A 7,035-nucleotide genomic window follows, 5' to 3' on the forward strand; every position below is an offset into this window, starting at 1 on the left:
CTAACATGACCACAGACATAGGGGACTGGTGGTTTGATGGGTTGAGCCCTCTACCACAGAATTTCCCCTTGGGAAGACTGTTGCTGCAAAGGAGAGGCTAGGCCTCCCTATAATTGTTCCTAAGAGCCTCCTCCTGAATGCCTCTTTGTTGCTCAAATGTGGCCCTCTCTCTTTAGCTAAGCCACCTTGAAAGGTGAAACCACTGCCCTCCCCGCTACATGGGATCAGACACCCAGGGGAGTGAATCTCCCTGGCAACGTGGAATATGTCTCCCGGGGAGGAATGTAGACCCGGCATCATGGGATGGAGAACATCTTCTTGACCAAAACGGGGATGTGAAAGGAAATGAAATAAGCTTCAGTGGCAGAGAGATTCCAAAAAGAGCCGAGAGGTCACTCTGGTGGGCACTCTTACGCACACTTTAGACAACCCTTTTTAGGTTCTAAAGAATTGGGGTAGCTGGTGGTAGATACCTGAAACTATCAAACTACAACCCAGAACCCATGAATCTCGAAGACAATTGTATAAAAACGTAGCTTATGAGGGGTGACAATGGGATTGGGAAAGCCATAAGGACCACACTCCCCTTTGTCTAGTTTATGGATGGATGAGTAGAAAAATAGGGGAAGGAAACAAACAAACAAACAGACAGACAAAGGTACCCAATGTTCTTTTTTACTTCAATTGCTCTTTTTCACTCTAATTATTATTCTTGTTATTTTTGTGTGTGTGCTAATGAAGGTGTCAGGGATTGATTTATGTGATGAATGTACAACTATGTAATGGTACTGTGAACAATTGAATGTGCGATTTGTTTTGTATGACTGTGTGGTATGTGAATATATCTCAATAAAATGAAGATTTTAAAAAAAAAAGAAAAAAAATGTATTCCCAGATAAACTAATGAGTTGGCCTGCCATCTGAAAATATTTAATAATGTCCAACCGAATAAAGAAGAATGATTGATGGAGGTGATTTTACTCTTGACCAAGTTCACACTGAGTCGTTCTTACAGGAGTAAGATATCAAAAGTTGTTGTCATTTGAGACCACTCCTGGTATCTGCTATGAAAAGCAAGGCATCAGTGCCTTGGAGGACATTTCCCTTCCATTCACAGTGGCATTGAAATTATTCCATCTTGGAGTTCAGTAGTTTTTGATTTATGTTACCCACCCACTCACATATTTTCCTTGAAGGCAAATATCACAAGTTCAACAAACATTTCCACATTAAAAAAAATTGAACACTTAGTACCAGGCACCATCTGTGGTGATGGTGATGGCAATATAAAGGTATTGAGAGAAGACTATCACTTACAGAGTAGATACTGGGCTTTATATACTTTATCTAAATTCTCCCCCCAAATTACTGCAAGATAGATATTATTTTCCTCTTTTTACAGATGTGGAAACTGAGATCCAGGTTGAACAATCATCCCAATATCACAGAGAGTATAATAAGTAGAGTAAGCAGGATTTATACCAGATCTGTCTGGTTTCAAACCAAATGCCATGCTGTTTGAAAAAGGTACAGTATCTTTCATCACAGTGTATGAATCTCATTGCTGTTGTTATTTGGCCTGCTTTGGGGCCCAACAGCAGCTCTAAATGTCTTCCCTATGTTTAGAGAATTTCCCACCTATGAATCCATATTTCCCCAAGGTAGAGATAGAAATTTTCTTTTCCAAGCTCCCTTGCATATGACTTGTCTCCTCCACTTAGGTGACCATGCATGAGACTTTGATTTGGAAGGGAGTGGAAAGAAGAGCCATGTGCCATGTAGAATCCATTCTGCCTAAGGTAATAGCAGAGCCACCCAGCCTTCAGAGGTAGCAGGGGTAGAAGTTCTCCTGGTAAGATCCAGTGCCCAGGATCAGGGAACCAAGTCTTGATGTCTGTGCCCCACCATGAAGCAGTGCAGTCTTCTCTGGAATATTCTTGGAAATTGATCTTAACTGTAACCCCCAAACCTGATTTTCTGACTCTCCCTGAAATTCTGTGATTGGTTAGTAAATTCCTTTTCTGCATCTAGTGTGGGCTCTATTGTTGACAACTAAGGATCCTGATTTTGTTTCCCTCACAATGACGTCTGCGGTCGCTGTTGACTCTTCTGGGGGGGGGTGGCGGCCGGTTGCTAAATCCTATGCTCTGGGGATTGCTCGGAGGGTACCGGCGGCGGGGGCTCTTTCCCGGAGGCGAGGGCGAGGCGGGGGACTGGGCCCGGTCCCCGGCGGTGGCGTGCAAGGTGTGGAGGGCGGCGAGAGGAAACAGGCGGGACACGTTTCTTTGAGGGTGAGGAAGCCAAGAGAGTTTATTAGGGGAGAGTACAAGCTTATATCGGGCGGTTTAGAGGGCGGGGTAGCTGTAGGGGTTAAAGGCTTGGATTGGTTCTGAGAGGGCGCGGAGGTTGTTTGAAAAGGGGCGGGAGTTGCTCCGGTAACGAAGAGGGTGGAGGGTGCGGGTAAGGCACGGGGTGGGGGTTTTCTCCGGCAAGCCCTCCCCAACGGTTGTACTTTGGGGTGAGGAAATGGGGCCTGCATTCGGCTCCACTTTCTCAGGCCCGGGGGGCCGTGGAGGGCGTTACCACCCGTGCCCCACTACCTTTCCTAGGGGCTGATCAGTTCCCCTGGCCCAGGCCCGCCAAGTCGGAACTCGATAACAGTGTCCCGCAGACGTCTACATAATAAACATTCAATAAATCTTATTTTCTGATTGATGAATGAGAAAATGATTGATGGAATAAAATTAATTTAAGATATAAGCTCCCTAGGTCCTTCACCTGGTCACCCTCTGGTTTCTGAATATACTTCAAATTATCAATATCTTTCCAAAACATGTCATCCAGGACTCAAAACAAAAATGTGACTTGATTCAAATATAAAGTATAGGGTGATCACCTCCTTTGATCTAAACCCTGTATCTCTATTCATACAGACTAGAGTGGCATTAGTTCTCTTTGTAGCTATAAGACATGATTAATAAGAGAGACCAAAAACTTGAGGGATTTAGTGGTCAAAATTCAATATGAACCCAAATGTGTGAGGTGGTTACTGGAAAAACCAATGCAGTCTGAGACGGGATCAATAACGGTTAAGGGAAAGCAGAGGTCTGTAATAATTAGAGCTGACCAAAGATGGAATGGCTGGGTTCCAACATCTTAGCTCTTAGTCATGGAGGAATAAAGACTACAGGGCCTCCAGCCAAGGATGCTTAAAAAGGGGTTTCTGCTTTAAATAAGAAGATATACTAGACAACAAAATCCATGGCTCAGTGATCCTATCTTCCAAGACAGTATAGAATCATAGACTGAATTAACCAAATGTGGGCTTACAAATGTCAGTGTTGGAAGTTTTGAGGCCAAGGGACTTTTACTTCAGATGCCTTAGTTATGCATTAGAGAAATGTACAGATGAAATTAATCTCTATAAGGCAATTTAAATCCTTAATCCTGGTTGACGTTGGGAAAAATTCAACATGCAGCTAAATTCAAACTGCTATGAAGTGTTCCCCATTAGGCAAATATTCTTTGGTTAAAAATAAGGCTTCATGGCCTCCTGGTGTTTTCATTGGGTGGGAGTGTTGACAATAAACAAAAACATGAAAATCAAGTAAATTATAGAGTTATGTTAGAAGCTTGATAAAAAAGAAATTAAAGTAGAGCAGGATAAAGGGGATCCAGGGTGCAAGGGTGGACACAGTTTGCAAATTTACATAAGGTGGTCAACAGTAGTTCTCATTGAGATTCAGGTGGGGCAGCCTGGAGGGAATCGAGGGAGCAAGCCGTGTGGCTACCTAGGGGAAGAGCAATCTTGGCAGAGAGAAGAGCTGGAAGAGCAAAGACCCTAAGGAGTGGACTTGTATGTATCAGGGATGGCTGGGAGGCCCATGCGGCTGGAGTGGAGTAAGCAAAGGGTAGAGTGGCAGGAAAGTTGGTCAGAGAAGAATCAGGTCATACAGGGTCTTGTAGGCCATTGTAAGTACTTTAGTTTATACCTGAAGGGTCAACAGGGTAAAGCAGGAGAACAGGAGGCTTTCGCCGCAGTCCGGGTGAGAGACGATGGTGGCTGTGAGCAGGATGGTAGCAGCATCAATAGGGAGAGGTTGTAAGGGCATGAATATATTTTGAAGGTACAGCTAACAGGACTTTCCTGACAGACTGGAAGTATTGTGTCAAAGAGAAAGCGTAAAGGGTCAATTCAAGGCTTGAGGCCTGAGTACCTGGAAGATTGGGATTTCCATCAGCAGAGTGGAACAGGTTTAGGGAAGAAGATAAGGGAGTCTTCTTGAAATGTGTTAAGTTTCCATCTGAGTGGAGGTGTGGAATGGGCAGTGGAACTCAGTGGTTTGAGGTCAGAAAACGTTTCGGCTGGAGGTAGAAACTGGAATGTTGTTGGCATATAGGTGCATTTAAAGCCATAATACTGGAAGAGATCCCAAGGAAGGAGTGTAGATTCAAAAAACAGAGGACCCAGGAAGGAGCCCTGGGGCACCCTGAGCATTAAGGGGTTGGAGAGAAGAGAAGCATCGGCAGAACAGACTGAAAATAAACAGTAATGAGGTAGGAGAAAACCAAGGGAGTGTGTGTTAATAGTGTTTAAATATCTACTTTTGAAACTCCAGAAGACTGTATTATAGCTCTTGGCAATAAAGCAGAAAAAGAAGAAGAGAAGAAAGGAAAGAAATTGTAATAGAAGAGACAATAGAGGAAAGTCGGAAAAGGAGTGACAGAAGAAAATATAGCATAGTAACCCATTAAGCACAAATGTTTTAAATTGTGTAAAAAAAAAAAAAAAAAAATCACATCAGATTTACTCCTGCCCTAAAACTCATCAGAACTACTTTTAAGCCATCTATAACATTTTATTAAACCCAGCTTCTTTTGCACCCTGAGAAGGAAGGAGAAAAGAAAGGAAGAGATTATTGTTTATATTACAACAATTCTTAGCCCCATTTTATGGATGAGGAAACTGGGGATCTGCAAAATAACTGACTCAAGATGTAAAGGTCAATGAGAAGTGGATACTAAGACAGCTCATTGCCTTCTTCCAGTCAACTTGAGACAGATTAAAGGTATCAAGAATTTTCTCCTTATCTCTTCCTTAAGGGTGGGTTCCTTTGGACTGCTCAATCCAAAATTGTTACTGAATATCCCAGGACTCCCTTTCTCCATGCTGTTTTATGTTAAAATGGAATTATGTTTGCTAATATATAATGAATAAATTATAGTTATCTCTTTCATTAATCATTGCTCTGCACTATTTTTTACAGCACTGATAGAATATTTTTGTAATTATGTAAATATTATTATGTAAATTATGTAAATATTTTTGTAATTATGTAAATACGTGAAGGTAACATTGTAAAAGTCACCAGAGAAGCTACTTCTAGATTCTTCTGGAGCAGTTCTACTAGCAGAGCACAGGGTTTATTTTAAAACTAGATTTTCCCTTCACAACAAAACTCTATCAGAAATGTTATACTGGGACAAGACTATGAAAAAAAAAGTGTGTTAAGAGATATTAGGTCTTTACCTCATATAAAATATGCTGGCCAATAAACTGATGCTCAATTTATTCAGACTTTCTAGGGCATTCTAGGACATAAAAAGGGAGGTGGTATGATGTTAGGTAGAAAATGCAAGCTTTGGAATAAGGCACACCTGACTTTGGAATCCTGGCTCAACTATTTTCTAAAATACCGAATTTACATTGTGGTCAAAAAACTGGGGTTTCCAAATCACTTGTCCCTTGTTGCACCTTTCATTCTTCATTCTTGTCTCTGTCCCAATATGCCAATCCTGGATAGGCTCATCTAGAGGAAACATCGTGTCACCTGTTCCTACAGGGTTCTGATCACGTCCTCCTGCCCACCCCACCTCCACCTGCCCACTCCTATCCTCTGCTGGCTAAAGGCATTCAAAGACTTCACACCTCCCCATTGCCTTTTACACAGTCCCATCCCACACTCTTCCCAGCTGAGCTGTTGCCCATGTATTTATTTCTTAATTCCCTCTGATGAAGTCTCTTCAAACTTATGCTTCTCCACTCACTTTGGAATGATGAGTGGTATATGGAAGTAAAGAAAATGTGCCCACAAATTCTCACTCTTTAATGACAAGCATTTCAGACATAAACTAAGGTTGAACTGATATGCCCTAGGGTTACAGAAAATAAAAATCTTATATACAAATCAATTTAAATGTATTCAGAGCTGTTTTGAGTCTGTATTAAAAATCAAGGCCACAAGCTGCCATCTTGCATCCCCATGTGTGTGGGCCAGGTCTCAGCTGGTCTGCCTGAGACTCCCTGAGCACAACCCTAGTCCCCTGCACGGCCCTATTTCTCTCCTATAAGATACTTGGAGAAACTCTCCAAACTGCAGGCACAAGTACGCATGGTGGGAAAGGAACTGCTTGCAGCTACAGCCAATGATAAAAAACTTCAGTTCTCCTTAAAGGAATTTGGGTAAACAATGTCTCTGGTATTGAAGATGTTAATATGTTTATAAACCAAGGGACAGTGCCACACTTTAACAACCCTAAAGTCAGGCGTCCCTGGCAGCGAACACTTTTATCATTACAGGCTATGCTGAAACCAAGCAGCTGACAGAAAGATCACCCAGCCTCTTAAACCAGCTTGGCACAGATGGTCTGACTAGTTTAAGGAGACTGGCTAAAGCTCTGCCTAAACAATCCGTGGATGGAAAAGCACCACTTGCTACTGGAGAGGATGATGATGATGAAGATCCAGATCTTATGGAGAATTTTGTGAGGCTTCCTGGAATGAGGCAAACTGAATTGAGTCAACCGCTGAAGAAGACAGAGCTTGAAGTTACTTGCAGCTGCTATTTTATATTACGACTAGTTTTAAAAATTGCTTTGTTTATGATCTAATAAAATCTAGATCTCTAATATTTTAAAACTCAAGCCCCTTGGACACTGCAGCTCCTTTTAGTTTTTGTTCATACTCAATTTCATTATTTGTAGCTAATTAAGCTGAAGAAGACTGGGAGTAAAGTTTGAAAACAAAGATTAATA

General features: G+C 42.0%; 1 pseudogene; it reads left to right on the forward strand.

Moving 5' to 3' along the window:
- Positions 1–6,496: 6,496 nt before the first annotated feature.
- LOC119544895 lies at positions 6,497–6,794 on the forward strand (annotated as a pseudogene).
- The last annotated feature ends 241 nt before the right edge of the window (positions 6,795–7,035 follow it).

This window comes from Choloepus didactylus, chromosome 9 (assembly GCF_015220235.1).
Source record: "Choloepus didactylus isolate mChoDid1 chromosome 9, mChoDid1.pri, whole genome shotgun sequence".
In the NCBI taxonomy this organism is placed as follows: Eukaryota; Metazoa; Chordata; class Mammalia; order Pilosa; family Megalonychidae; genus Choloepus; species Choloepus didactylus.